This window comes from Anolis carolinensis, chromosome 2 (genome assembly GCF_035594765.1).
Source record: "Anolis carolinensis isolate JA03-04 chromosome 2, rAnoCar3.1.pri, whole genome shotgun sequence".
Lineage (NCBI taxonomy): Eukaryota > Metazoa > Chordata > Lepidosauria > Squamata > Dactyloidae > Anolis > Anolis carolinensis.
Genome location: NC_085842.1, coordinates 212,938,186 through 212,954,095, shown reverse-complemented (window position 1 = coordinate 212,954,095; position 15,910 = coordinate 212,938,186). Strand labels below are relative to the sequence as shown.

Sequence of the window (15,910 nt, the reverse complement as noted above, 5' to 3'; positions counted from 1 at the left end):
CTGGCTCGTCCCCATGTAAGCCGCCCCAAGTCCCTTTGGGGAGATGAAGGCAGGGTACAAAAATAAAGTTGTATTATTATTATTATTGTTATTATTATTATTATTATTATTATTATTATTATTATTATTATTATTATTATGTCATACAAAGGCTTACGCAACAGCCACTGGGGGCTTTTCTTCTTTCCCCCCTAATATGACCTGTTTTTTTTTCCCCTTGGGAACGTTTCCACATCAAATCAGACCCCTTTTTGGGATGCCCACTGGAATTGCCAAAAGTCTGAGCACCTTTTTGTTTCAAACTGGCACCCATTGATCAAAACACATTTCAGCCCATTATCTCCTGTTCCACTGCATTCTTTTCCGATCGCGCCCTTCTTCTCCTGGGTGATTCAATAAAAAAACACAAATCTTCAAAATAATCCAATGACAGTTTATTGACGTTTCCTGCCATGGCCAGGACCAACCAGCAATGATGCCGGACAGAGTCCAGACCAACCACATTTTGGACCAATCAGAAACAAGTACAGTAGTCCTGAATAGCTGTCAAAGTGCTATAAATCAATCTGCATGTTCATAATTGCTCAGTTCCTTAGAGTACTATCACTGCTGACATCCTCTTTGGCCATAAAGCTTCTGAATTTGCCTACAACCCATCTGTGTCTCGTCTGGGCTTCTGGAAGCTGGATACGCCAGGATCTGAACCTGTGGTTTTTGTGGAAGCTGAAATCACATAACAAAATGATAGCAAAAGTTAATGCAAACTGAAATCTGTATAAAACCACAAAACTACATGGATGGTAATGCTATAAATAATTTTCAAATACCATGTTTTTAGGAAACTCTTTCCATGCTGTTTTCCGCACTGTGAGATCCATGATCATTCCAGAGGATTGGCCAATTCTATGTTCGGTTTCCGTGGAGCACTGTTCAGGCACATACGGCTATACTGTTATACTGCCTGAGCCACCACTTGAATTGCCCTGGTTCAATACTTTGGAATCCTGGAAGTCGTAGTTTCATGATGCACCAGCACTCTTTAGCAGAGAAGACTGTGTAAAACTACAACTCCCAGGATTCCATAGCGTCAAGCCATGGCAGTACTGAAATATAGATTTATCTTCCATGGTCACAAGCCACTTGCAAGTTGTGCATGAGATTCAGGGCTCAAATGACAAAGGGTGGCCGGCCACTACTTTGAATTATAATGCAGCACTTGGAAAATATTGGCCTTTTTCTTTTCCTTTCTTTTTGGTTGAGAAATTCTGGGATTTATAGTTAAAACAAACTGACTTTTTCAATGTTAGTGATTATTAGATGCAGAATATGGAAAGTGATGGGCCCTACTTTGAGGCAGGACACAGTACAGTTAAAACACATCACCACAAAACACATACCATAAAATACATACATTAAAATACAGCACCATTATATCTCTATCTATCTATCTATCCACACACACACACACACACACACACACACACGCACAGAGTGTAAGGATTAAAATACAATACAAATAGGGTATGATGACATCATCATGTATCATCTTCCGAAGATAACTAGATGCCCCAGCTTCTACATGACTATTTTCAAGGGACGAAAATGGTGACTCTGTGTGACCGCGTCCAACCCCAAGATTATGTCTTTGTAAAGTGCACACTTTTGGAAGATATTCTTCCAGCAGGGAGAAAATGGATTTGAGGATGAATAATAATCAATGCATAACTAATAGGGGCATAATTTGCCTGAATTATCATGCACTGTCAGGTACTTTGGAATTGGAGCTGGGAGGCCAGGCATTTAGATATCTGTTCCTTACTGCTCTGAGCAAAATCTTCCTGCATCATCAATGGCATGGAGTAGGGGAGGAAGTTTAAGCCAAGGCAACAGTATTAGAGACCTTAATGTTTCTGATCTAGAGCAGGGCTTCTTAAACTTTTTCAGTTGGGACCTCTTTTCGCCTGAGAAACTTTTATGCGATCCAGAGTAAATAGATACATAAAATAGATCTAAAATTAAAGATTTACTAATAACAAATGAGTATTTGCAAAGCTTGTTCAACAGGTTGATGTTCCTTTTTGTGAAGTACAACTAAAGCATATTCCATACAGTTTACTGTAAATACTGCACAATAGATTTATGTAAATGACTAAAACAGCTATAAGGTGATGTTCAGGAGATCTCATTTGGGATTGGGACCCACAGGTTAAGAAGCACGGATCTAGAGGAACCCATCCTATCTCACTCACTTCTATAGAGTAGGAATCTTTCAGATGTTTTGAACTGCAGCTCCCATTAGCCTTAGCAAACTAAGCTGAAGATCGGAAAGTATGGGAGTTGCAGTCATAGAATCATGGTTGGAAGAGACCTCGTGGACCTCCAGTCCAACCCCCTGCCAAGAAGCAGGAAAATTGCATTCAAACCACCCCCGACAGATGGTCATCCAGCCTCTGTTTAAAATCCTCCAAAGAAGGAGCCTCCACCACACTCTGGGGCAGAGAGTTCCACTGCTGAACACCTCTCACAGTGCGGAAGTTCTTCCTAATGTTCAGGTGGAATCTCCTTTCCTACAGTTTGAAGCCGTTGTTCAGCGTCCTAGTCTCCAGGGCAGCAGAAAACAAGCTTCCATACCCTTGATCATTTTAGTCACTCTCCTCTGGACACTTCAGCTTGTCAACATCTCCCTTAAATTGCAGTGTCCAGAATTGGACACAGTATTCCAGGTGTAGTCTGATCAAGGCAGAATAGAGGGGTAGCATGACTTCCTGTGGTTTGACGCCATTGTTCTGCGTCCTAGTTTCCAGGGCAGCAGAAAACAAGCTTGCTCCCTGTGCCTTCCCCTTACATATTTATACATGGCCATTGTGTCTCCTCTCAGGCTTCTCTTTTTGTCTGCCCATTTAATTAGAGAGTGTTTTCCCATGATTATTGATACCTTGCTGAGGACTTCTGCCACGAAGCTACCTTCTCCATGTAGCCCTCTATTTCGGCCTAGAATTGTTTAGCTCCTTGTTTTTAACATGTGATGTATGTATTGATTGTATGACTGCTTTTCATGTTGATTTTACAATGTGTAATTTGTCACTGTTTTTATTATTGCTGTGAGCCGCCCCGAGTCCCTTCGGGGAGATAGGGCGGGATATAAGAATAAATTATTATTATTATTATTATTATTATTATTATTATTATTATTATTATTATTATTATTCTCTTCTGCAGGCTAAATATGCTCAGCTTTTTAAGCCCTCCTCTCAGGGCTTCTCTTCCAGACACTTGATCATTTTAGTCGCCCTCCTCTGGACACATTTCACCTTGTCAACATCTTCCTTAAATTGTGGTGCCCAAAATTGGACACACTATGATTCCAGGTGTGGTCTGACCAAGGCAGCATCAAGGGGTAGCATCACTTCCCTGGATCTAGACACTATACTCCTATTATGCATGCCAAAATCCCATTGTTTTATGCTGCTGCATCACATTGTTGGCTAGCTCATGTTTAACTTGTTGTCCACAAGGACTCCAAGATCTTCTTCACATGTTCTGCTGTCCATCAAGACCTTAAAGCCACCACTCACCCACAGCTTTTACAGCACTTCCAGACCCCATTGCTCCTATCATTTTACCAACCACTTCCACCTGAGTTCCCTTGTATCCTTCAGGTATCTTGGAATCTCCTACATTTCCTCATGGCCCCTGAATATACTTATTGGGTACTTCTTCACTTGTTGAACCAAGAACAAGGACTGGACCCATTAGTTACACAGTTTCAGATCATTCCATGCAAAGTCTTTAAGAGCTTAATGGTATTTTATCATCTTCACCTGTTTCTTGACTCTTCCAAAAGATCTGTCTGGACAGATGTAGAGCATGCCTTCAGGATGACTGTAATGCTCTTTAACAACATTATTGCAAAACACAGCTGTAAACATAATAACTCATTACATTTGCTAGCATGTGCAGTATAATGTTCATGGGAGCGAATAAAGTGATGGCAAGCTGAACAGCTGGAGGTGATTACCTGGCCCCGTCTCTTTCTGAAGCGTGTGTAAGGCTGCCAGACACAAAAGGTGGGTGAGGCTGTAGTCAACCCTGCCAAACATGGGCATAATTGTGCTTGAGAACCCATTGAAACTCTGTGCAGGCATGTCTTTACCTGGTTAGGGCTTCTGTGGGATTTATTAAAGATCCTAAATGCTTCCGAAATTTATTGAACAACAATACTGGTTTGGAATTTTGTGCTTTATCAAAAAGCTTCAACTCTCTATCCCAGACACTGTGGTTGAAGAAGAGGATTATATATATGTCCTGTGGGACAGCTAGGAAATTCAAATTCTAAACTCCAAGTAAAATGATAATATGTATGCAGTATGTACATATTTGCATAACATAAACTGTTAAATTTGCAGCAGCCAAGAATCTATGAAGGAAATGGAAGACTCAACCCTTGAAAATATGATTTAATTAATGTTAGCACCAGACTTTTTATAAAATAACTTTCATAAATGCTTTTTGCATTTTATCATCACAATAATCCCATCAGATTTATCAAAGCAATACAGTAAGCTTCATGGGGATTTGAATTAACGTAGAATGTATCTACCTTACACAGTTATGGCAGCATAAACTTGCATTATCAATGATAGATCCATCCTATGGAATCATGTGATTTGTTTGTTGATATGTTTGGTATTCTCCATTAGGGAGCTTTAATGGGCTATAGCACTCATCCCTCTTCATAGAGACTTTCAAGAAAGTCTCCAATAGGGTTGGCAGAGTGAAAACTGGAGTGTGCTCCTGTACCTTTAATATTTGCTTAGATGGGCAAATCTCAGCATATTTTGTTACTTGATTGTGTGACAAGCAACACCTGCTGAAATTCCTTCTTCTACACAACCATTAAAGGTGCAGGAACCCTCTTCAGGTTTTACTTTAGCAATCCCAGTCTTCAACCAAACTACAAAATCCAGGATTCTGTAGCCTGTAGCCATTGCAATGGAAATGGCATTGAAATATTATAACTATGCAGAAAGACTGTTAATTCAATATAACAGATATTTTAGATTTTGGAAATTTTATTCTTTGAATTACAGCTCTCCAATCCTGTGCTCTATCTGTAATTACAGAATAACTGGGTAACTTACCAAAACATCTAAGGCTATTGATCTGCTGCAAGACACCACTCCTGCCTGTTTTCTTGATGCATAGCTCTGTGGGTATATGACAACCCCCAACCCCAGTCTGTCTTAAAAGCTTTGCCCTTTAAAATAGGACAATTTTGCCATTTGCTTAGCTCTGCATTACAGGTAAGGAAGTTTGGGGAAAGTGCTGAGACAACAGTTTCAATCACCTATTTTAAAATAAACATTTGCAATTTTATATTTTAAAAAAGCGAAACAAGTCTCTAGGTAGCAGAAGGGAATTTCTCACTGGAATAATTTGCCTCTGGCGAGCCCTCTTCTGTCAAATTAGTTACAACTATCACACATTGGTATCAAAGCCCTGATTATGCTCCAGTACTCAGAGGCTCACCTTTATATACTGTGTGTGTGTGATTTTCTGACCTGCTTTGTATTCCCATTGCCCCCTTTTCAGTCCTTCAAACTTGATTAGTTTAACCTTTTCCTCACTGCTCCTTAACTTTCCTTTCATTAACCCCCTCCAGCTTTGTGTTTTCTGTAAATACTCTCGTCCAAATCCTTTGTTATATTCATTTTCTCTTCTGAATCTCATCCATTTGAACTCAACTTGCCCTTAAATATATGCCCATCCTCTTCCCAACCTATCGTTTTTCAACTCAGTTTTTAGTTATTTGTGTGGGGGCAGTTACCAAAAATCCTGTGTGGTGTAGTGGTTTGAGCTTTGGACTATGACTCTGGCGACTGGAGTTTCAATCCCTGTTCATCGCAGATGGCTACTGACTGATCTTGGACAAGTCACACTCCCTTAGCCTAAGACAGTGGTTCTCAGTCTTTTTTCTTGACCAGGGACCACTTTGATCAGAGACTACTCTCCAACATTAGCACCAAAAGGGTTAAGAATCAATTTTTGGTCAACTTTAGATTTGGTATGGTTATTTGGAGTGCAGATTCAGAAAATTGCATTGGATAGACCACATCAGCTCTAATTTCTGATACAGAACATATGCCAACCAGTAGTTGCCATCTGCTTGCCTACAGAAAACCATATTTAATAATCTAGAGCTGATGTGGTCTGTCCAATGTAATTTTTTGAATCAGCACCCCAAATGACCCCAGGAAGGCACCCCCCGCTTCCAGATGCTACATGGAATGGTTCCGCTCAGGGGGAGAGAGGAGGAGAAGAAATAGCAGTCAGGAGGTTTGTTGTCGTACCTGTTGTGGATAGTCAGCCTCTCCCCTCCCGACATGCCCACTGCCTTGGCACTATAAGAGGGTATCGTGAGACCAGTCTCTCTCATTGCAATGGTGTGGTAACAGTGAGACCGCGGACCATATTTTCATACTTGGGGACCACTAGTGGTCCATGGACCATAGGTTGGGAACCACTGGCCAAAGAAGAAGACGAATCTCACCAAGAAGACCCATTTTATTCACATTAGCATTGCCATAAGTAAAAAATGGCACACAACAATTACTTACACTAATAATGAAATGACAGTGTAAACTCCATGTTTCCACCCAATTAAGTGTCGGGGCAGGCACATTAACTTTTTCTCATAGGTATTTTATTCCTTATGTGCCCATTCAAGGCAAAGATTAGCACTTAAATAGAGGATAAAACAGAAATGTCATGAATGATTTTTTATTTTTTTTTGCTGGCCAGAATTGACTATGGACTAGGCTGCTTTCACGTAGTGCAGGTTGCAAGGTGTGTTTAAATGTGCTATTAAAGTTAAATTCAGCTCAGGACAACATGCATCCATGAGTCTATATCTTCAAGAATTAATACAGAAAAAAATCCTCTTTAGTTTCCCCATATTGGTTCTTTGGGATACTCTCACCCAAGCAACTACACAATGCTGAGTGGAACGTTTCTCCTCCATTTACTTACTGATGTCCAGCTGCTACAGTTTGAAAGTCGCAGCATTTGCTTTTGAAGGCATCTCATGTGCCTTCAAAAGCAAATGTTGACTTCAAATGGCTGGGGTTCAGAATGACAGGAATGTAAACAGCCTGTTCCCTGGCAATTGAGCATGAGTGAGAATCTAAGAACCAGTTTCTAGGATCAGAGAAAAGATCCATTGAACAGCACCACTCACTCTAGTAATGGGTTTGGGTGCTGGTGGAAAGGGAGCCACTGGGAAATGAGAGCATGATCAGTGAAACCATGGGTTTTGAAGTATTTTTTTTAAAAAAAAAAGCTCTCTAAAACAAAATTAAGGAAGCAAATAAACTTCCCAATGAAGTTGCATTGAATATAGAACATTGTTTGGAAAATAAAAACTACAAAATGATTGGGGAGAAAGAATGAATGAAATAGTCTTGAAGAAGATATGATAGCTGACTCCATGAAGAAAAACAGTTCCTTGTGATAAACTGAAGTTATTCTTCAAGATTTTGATGCAGGTTGCATTTGGGCTGTTTCTAACAAGTTCTGTTGGTGATAGCCTTGCCTTTCTTTTGATTTTCGGCATCTTGCAAGCAGATCTAAACTGTCTTCAAGTGTGCTGGTTCCATTTTTAAGTTGTCATAGCATCCTGTGATGGATAGGCCTATGCTCTGTGAATTTAGTCTTTTTAAAAGGCTTTAAAAAGTTAAGTGAGCAGCTCTCTAAGGCAATATTGCACCAATATTTTGTGATGCCAAATCCTGTCATTGAATTTTGTGTTGTGTAAAGTAATCCATCTGAACGGCAGAATTTTCTGCCATCCCATGTGATGTTTGTTGGTTCAGATCAATCTGGAAGTACCAGGTTCATGGCCATAGCAGAGAGGTGAATCATAGAATCATAGAACTGAAAGGGGATCAAAAGGCCATTCCTGCTGTACAGAAATACACAGTCCAAGCACTACTGATAGAGGCGGTGGTGCAATGAGTTAAACCCTTGTGCTGTTATGTTGCTGACCTGAAAGTTGGCAGTTCGAATCCGTGGGATGGGGTGAGCTCTTACTGTTAGCCCTAGTTCCTGCCAACCTAGCAGTTCGAAAACATGCAAATGTGAATAGATAATTAAGTACCGCTTTGGCAGGAAAAGACAAAAAGATGCTCCAAGCAATCATGCCGGCCACGACCAGAAGGTGATGATGCACGTTCCTCGGTTTGGAAATGGAGAAGAGCACCTCCCCCAAAGCCAGAGATGAGCATCACCTCCAGAACCGGAAATGAAAGGAGAAGCCTTTGCCTTTGTGTATATGTGTCTCATTGTTAAAAGGCATTGAATGTTTGCCTGTATTTGCTTATATATTGTAATCTGCTGTGAGTCCCCTTGGGGAGAAGGGCAGAATATAAATAAAGTATTTATTTATTTATTTATTTATTTACCATATTTATATTCCGCCTTTCTCTACCTTAAGGGGGACTCAAGGCGGCTTACAAACGGCACTTGCATAGTGCCTTGGACATAAAAACATAAACTTGAAGTAAAATTGAATTAAGATTAAATACATACAGAAAAGCATAATTAAAATACATTCCAATGTTAATATATTATTATTATTATTATTATTATTATTATTATTATTATTATTATTATTATTATTATTATTCCCATCCAGCCTCTGTTTGAATACTTCCAGAGAAGGACATTGTTCAAGAGGCCTTGTTTTAGATCATTCTTCCTTAACTGGCTGTAACTTTGACTGGCCAAAGCAACAGAATGTTGGGATTTGTATTCTAGCACATTTGGAGGACATCAGGTTAGGAAAGGCTTCTGTGAAGTTCCATTAGAATCTAGTTTGTTTTCCCAACCTCTTTGGAAAATAAGAGTTGAGATTCATACTACGCTGTCCTGCAATTGCACACAAGTATTCAGTCTCACGTTTTAGGCAGAAATCCCACATAACAGTGTGTTTAACAGTACTGTACACTTAATATATTTCTTTGAATACATGTGCCTGTGAAGTCAGTGGCGTATTTCAGTGTGAAACAAAAATAGTTTCCTCAAACTGCATTGCAGCATTTATTTTGATCTTTCTGGCTCCAAGGAAAATATCGCATTGCATTGAATTTTGTGTTTTCTTTCCTTTTATAAAAAAATAAGTGCAGTGACAGCTTTACAACTAGAAATGTGCCCTAAATTTTCAATCTTATATTTTGTTTTTCAGCAGAATTATGAAATGGGAAACAGGTAGACATATGTACCTATTGGTGAATCACAGAATTGAGGCAAAGTACCCCTTCCATAAACTTGCCTGATGTTTCATTAGCGTAATTATGCCCCAAGTCCCTTTGGGAGATGGTGGCGGGATATAAATAAAGTTATTATTATTAATTAGAAATAATCTATGGGTAATTATAATCTGTGGTGTGCCTTTGTGTTAGTTAGTTAGTTAGGTTGGACCCTCTTGCCTTAGAACTAAGAGAAATATTGAGATGAAGCAATAAGCCCAGTCCCCTTTGATTCTCTGCATAGCAGTTCACTAAAACTCACTTGCATGCCCCTTAGTGTCATTAGTTTTATAGCTGACTCCTGAAAAGCTGTTGAGTGATAAACCTACCCACTGTTTGCACAGCAGTGGGCTATCCAGTGCCAAAAAGGATGTCCCCAGGCACAGTTTGGATTGTTTCCTTCCGTTCTCCATTGGATGGGTTTTCACTTGCTTGCCAAGCACATAAATTGCCTGTATGACATTTTTTTTATTCTAACTTTCACATAGAATTGCATAGAGCTCATGGAGAAATAATACACAAAAAGGCTGTTACGTAAAAAGTGGAAAGCTCCTTCCCACATGTTAAAAATAGAACTTTCTTGGTGCTCAAGAACTTTGTGGAAAAGTTTTTGAAACTCCCTCATTTGAATTTCTTTCAGGATTGAAATTAATCTTATCTGAGTTTTCTTATTTGTGTTTTCAGAGTGGCACTGATAACACCTATAATCACAGTTTTTCTATTTTTAATTTCTAGATTTTATTTAAATTGCTGCACAGGGGCAGCATGCTGACTTAATAGTTCACATCTTTTTAGTATATACCTTGAGTATCTGCCTGCTGATTTGATCAGCACAAACTGACTCCTGTGATTTCATATATATATGCACTTTGATTCATCAATTTATACCACATTTCAATGGATATAGCTTCTAAAAGAACAAAATCTCTCTGTGTTATGCCCTGGTGCATTCTCAGAGTTCTAATACGCAAAATACTTTTTTCATCGAGTATTATACAAAAATTCATATTTTTTCATAACAACAGTAGGAAAGACCTTGAACAAAACTGAATGTGTGGGGTAAAGAACGGTCTGGTTGGCACCCCCAGGCAAATTAGGAAATATTTAGTTCATAAAAGTCAGGTCTATGTTCAATGTGATGCTTAATTAGGGCTGTTTACCCCCCTCATCTTTGCATCTTTAAGAGCTACACATCAGACAAGTACAACATACCTCCTTCCCCATGCTGGAAATAGCTGTATGTTTTCAATTTGTCTATTGAAAATATTTGAGAATTTAATTTAGTCAATGCTGAATAACAACAACAACATCAACAACAACAACGACAATGACAACAACAACACTTTATTTATATTCCGCCCTTCTCCCCGAAGGAACTCAGAGCAGATAACAGCATATAAACAAGACACAGGCAAACATTCAATGATTTGTTACAATGACATAAAATGAGACACAAACTGTGTTTAACCACATAATAGTAGCACTTTGCCCTTTTTTTCTTGGGATGATTGGGGGGGGGGGGGGTATTATGCAATGGCGACTCTTACATGATGAAAAAGTAGCTATTTATTTATTTATTTACAGTATTTATATTCCGCCCTTCTCACCCCGAAGGGGACTCAGGGCGGATCACATTATACACACATAGGGCAAACATTCCCTGTTAGCCAAGGGAAGCCCCATAGCTCAGAAGGAACAGAAGCGTGCCCATGCGCTTTTTCCCATTGTAGCTTGGGGTGGTGGGGGAGCCGTGCAGGTATGTGAAACCTCATCTGCTGGGTTGCACCCTTTTTTCACTCACTCGGGCATGGGTGAGTGAATAAAAGGTGTGACTATTATGTGGGGAAGAACAAAAGTACCTCTTTAAAAATGAGGGTGCAACTTGCATGTGGTGGCAACTATTATGCAATGAAATATGGTAACTTAAAGAGTTGCAGTCTATTTGGGGCCACCCTTATGTCAGACAGCTAAAGCTTTTTGTCCTGCTTCTGATACAGGTGCACATTTGTGTAGACAAACGGGAGCCCATTTCACATACATTTATATATACAGTTATAGCATTTGATCCCTTTAACTGCTATGTTTGCATCCTCTGGAATCCTGTGATAGGTTGTTTGGTGAGCCACTCAAAATTGGCAGACAATTTTAAATACAACCAGCCCTCCATATTTGCTGGGGATTGGGTCCAGGTTATTTGAAGGACCTCTCTCTATAAACCTGTTAGAAATGTACAATCCTCTGGGGAGGGCCTTCTCTCTGTCCTATCACCAACTCAAGTAGGAAGGAACAAGGGATAGGGCCTTACTGCTTCCAGACTCTGGAACTCCTTCCCAAGAGAAACCTATTCTTTCTTGCCTTTCACAAGCAAGTAAAGACATTTCTTTTCCAGGATGCGTTTGGAGGCAGTATGACGGGCACACTGTTGGGGAGGCTTTGGGTGGGATTTGGGTAGGTGGGGTGAGTTTAAAATGTAGTTTTAATGGTATTTATTGTATCTTAACTGAATTTTAACTTTATATTCACTCATAGACCCGTAATTGTTTTAATTGCTGTATTTGTTGCATTTAAAAATTTTATTACGTTGTGTTTGTTAGGTTATGATTGTTAAACATCTTGAGTCCCTATGAGGAGAAAGTCTGGATAGAAATAAATTTAATAATAATAATAATGGGGCACAGGACCCCACAAAAGTGGAAAAACACACATTTTCAAAATGCCTTTTTAAAAATGAGAGAACACCTCTTTAGGAATCTCTAGCCCCTCCAGCATGTCTCTGGAGTCAACATCCTTCAAACATTGGCCATAGAGTCATCTTTGAAGATCTAGACATTGCTACAGGGAACATTTACATCAAATCCATGACTGAATCTGCAAAAGTCAAAACTGTAAATGTGAGTGGCTGGCTATACTTAAGAGTGGACATTTTATGAGAAGTTTAAGGAGATTGAGGAGAGTTGTCTATAAAGGATGACGGGGGAGCTGCTATAGTGACTTGCAGCATCTGTGTTGTGTTTCTGTTTTTGTCTGAGGATGTGAGGAGTTATGTTTGTAACATGAATATGGCCCACGGGAGCAAAACTTATCAGGATCCCTGCTGTGCGTTTGAAGCTACACAATTGATTCTAAGCTCTCCTCTTAAACAGCAGTTCTGAGGAACAGAGACAACCGCTTCAGTCCCCAGAGAGCTGGAGGTATCCTTAGAGGATTCTGTGGGTGGTAGCCCTGCTGACAGTTTCCAGAGGAAGAAGAGACATGTGCCACTGACAGGTGACTCCCTGCTGAGAGGAACAGAGGCAGTGGTGTTTAGGCCTGCCAAGATGTCTCATGAGATGTGCTGCCTCCCAGGGACAAAGATCCATGATACAACAGAGAGGCTGGTAATACTCACTCACTCACTACCCCTTCTTTCTGATCCACATCAAAAAACAATATTACATGATGCAGTCTTCCAACCTATTGGGAGGGACTGAAAAGCTCCGGGTAGAAGCTGAAGCAGCACAACTTATTATTTCATCACTTCTTCTGTTGAAAGGTATCCCCCAGGCAGAGAAATAAGAATATTGATAGTGTACAATTGGTGTTGTTGGGAAAGATTGGCTTTCTTGGGAGTTTGGTCTGTGCTGCCGTGAAGAATTACTTCTGGCAAGAAATAGATTGCAGCTCACAGTAATGAGTAAAAATAGATTTGCTAGGATCCTCACAAACTTGATCAAGAGGGCTTTAAACTGAGTTTTGTCTCGGGGAGCATTAATCTAGGGAGCAGAAGGAAACCAAATATTGGGGTCAATATCGTGGCATGGGGGTATTGGGTGATAGTGCACAAACCCACCACTGGGTTGGGGGGGGGGGAGAGAGCAGCAGGAGAAAATGTTATGAAATGCCTGTATTATATAGTAAATAAGCAAGATAAACTTGAACTCTTAACAAGTGTCACTAAAACCTAGTGCAATGAATTTCATGACAGGAAAGAAGTAACAGATTATAACCTACTCAAAAGCACAGAGCAAATAGGAAAAGAAGAGTGTCATTGTATGTTAAAGATATGCACATCTGTGATGAGATCCATCATGGAAATAAGCTTTTTTTGTGTTTTAGGAGCGACATGAGAAACTGCAGATGGAAAGATTATGGAAATAAGTTATTATTTAAATAAAAATTAAGAGAGAAGGAAACAATAGTGGCATTGTGGTATGACTCTGCTATAGACCTCCAAGCCAGGGTGAACATTTGGATTATCCCCTTGTAGAATACCATAACATAGCATAGCATGACCAAAAATTCACCAAAGACAAGAAGCTCCCATTTATCAGAAGCACTGTCAGAAAATAGAATTGGTTGAAAAGTGGAGCCCAGCTTGCAAATACATTTTGGCGACTGAAAAATCTAAATCATACTATATCACTTTTGAATGTGTGATAAAGCTAGACAAATAAAAGCCAAAACCAAAGTAATAACTCCCAGGCTTATTTCCAGCTTGGTAAAAATGCCCCCCAGCATATATTTTTATTTTTTAAAAGTGTTTTTTGGTTTTTATGGGTTTTTTGCAAATTAAAATGAAGCAGCAGCATGCAACATATTGCTTTGCTAGTTTTACTGTGATTTTTCTGGGGCAATGAATGGACTGGGCGGAAATGTGATTCATTGTATATCAGCCAAATTGAGTGGAGCTAGACAGTAAACTTCTATATTAAGTTGAAATTGTGTAGTATACTAGGCCATGAAAGTGCATTTTTAGAAAATGGGTGCTCCAGTTTAGAGGTTATGATCCCATTTGAATGACCATAACTGCTACCTTATATTATTTTTCATGTTCTCGTATAGATTATAGCTGTTTAGAAATAGTTAGGCTATGCTCACAAAGTGTTTCCCATCCATCTCTGGAGTTTCCTTTCAATATAGCTGGTCATGCATCTGCTGTGAAGGTTACTGTCACTGCCGTCAGCAGTCTACAATGCCAGACAGGATTTCACTTTCTCTGCCTTCCGTCTTGAAAAGTTCAAATAGAGAACAAATGACATTTTCAACTTTTGTCTATCTGGGGGCCTGATTCTCTGTAGTTATCCTCTGTCTAGGTTATATCTCTTCAAACTAGGGATGGGGACTGATATTATTGAACATTCAGTAACTGAGCAAAAAGAGTCTTGGACACAGAAAGCAAGTATATCAAGGGGGAAGTAACAATAAAACATTTTCTCTTTTATGCACTTGTTATTTGCAAGCTGATAGGAGGAGTGTTTGGTCAGTCTTTCTGCATGAATATGGGGTCCAAGACGCAGATAACCTTCTCTTTGGTAATGAGATTTTGGGGCAGCTTATCTTAATCTCTCAAGCTATTATGTTATAGTTATTATACTATGTAGTCTGCAAAGCCAAAGCATTTAAAAGAGTAGTTAACAAAAACCAGTAGCAGTGTGTACTAGGGCATATGTCCTCTTTGCATTTTTAAAATCTAGACCTCCATGTTGGATCTTAATTTGCTTTGGAAATTCCCCTCTCATTCACAAATAATTTACCATATACCAAAAATGGGTAGTACTATTGGAGAAATCAAGCCCACATTTTGTATTTTGTGCACAGAATTAATAGTATACTATTATTTTTTATCCTAGCCTAGCTATTTTTGTCAGTTTATTCTGTTCAGCAGTGGAACTCTCTGCCCTGGACTATGGTGGAGGCTCCTTCTTTGGACGCTTTTAAGCAGAGGCTGGATGGCCATCTGTCAGGGGTGCTTTGAATGCAATTTCCTGCTTCTTGGCAGGGGGTTGGACTGGGTGATGAGGTCTCTTCCAACTCTATGATTCTATGATTCATTTACTCCTTTGAATTTATTTTTAAGTGTTATTATGGGTAGTAATTATAATTATTTATAAACTAGATAATACAAAATGTTCAATATAACTTAGGTTGTACCTTTAAACATACATTCTTACATTTGTGGATGTGCTTGATGCTAGCCAGGAAATTACACTTCAAAATTTCTTTTCTAGATCAATCACAGGTCTTTCAACTTTTGTCATTTCCAGACCCATTGGGTTTCACTGACCCTCTTAAGTATAACATCCATTTTTGTGACCCAGCGGGTTAAACCGCTGAGGTGCTGAACTTGCTGATCGAAAGGTTGGTCATTCGAATCCGTTGAGTGGGGTGAGCTTCCACTGTTAACCCCAGCTTCTGCCAACCTAGCAGTTTGAAAACATGCAAATGTGAGTAGATCAGTAGGTACTGCTTTGGCGGGAAAGTAATGGTGTTCCATGCAGTAATGTCGGCCACAAGACCTTGGAGATGTCTACAGACAAAGCTGGCTCTTCAGTTTAGAAATGCAGATGAGCACCAGCCCCCAGAGTCGGACATAAATAGACTTAATGTCAGGGAAAACCTTTACCTTTACTATACAAAATACATTTTGGGGCTTTCCTCTTTCAATTAATTTGAATGTATTACCAAAGGGGAGGGAAAGAATATTCACAATTGTTTATTTTCAGATTGAGAAATGGTTTTCCTGACAGTTGGGAACTCCTGCTGGAAGGAGTTATTGAGCAATAAAACTTTTGCAGAATGTTCCTTAGTTCCCAAAGTATTGTGTATGAATTATTCTTTGGAGAATA

General features: G+C 39.4%; 1 protein-coding gene and 1 long non-coding RNA gene across 4 annotated transcripts in view; one reads left to right on the top strand and one right to left on the bottom strand.

The window, feature by feature from the left end:
* Positions 1-15,910, top strand: part of LOC100566394 (ephrin type-B receptor 5) — a 202,174-nt gene that overhangs the window by 107,546 nt on the left and 78,718 nt on the right. The window lies entirely within an intron of this gene.
* Positions 367-5,592, bottom strand: LOC134296531 (uncharacterized). Its single transcript, XR_010003307.1, has 2 exons — positions 5,142-5,592; positions 367-723 (listed from the first exon to the last, which is right to left on the bottom strand). It is a non-coding gene; the product is annotated as an uncharacterized LOC134296531 (long non-coding RNA).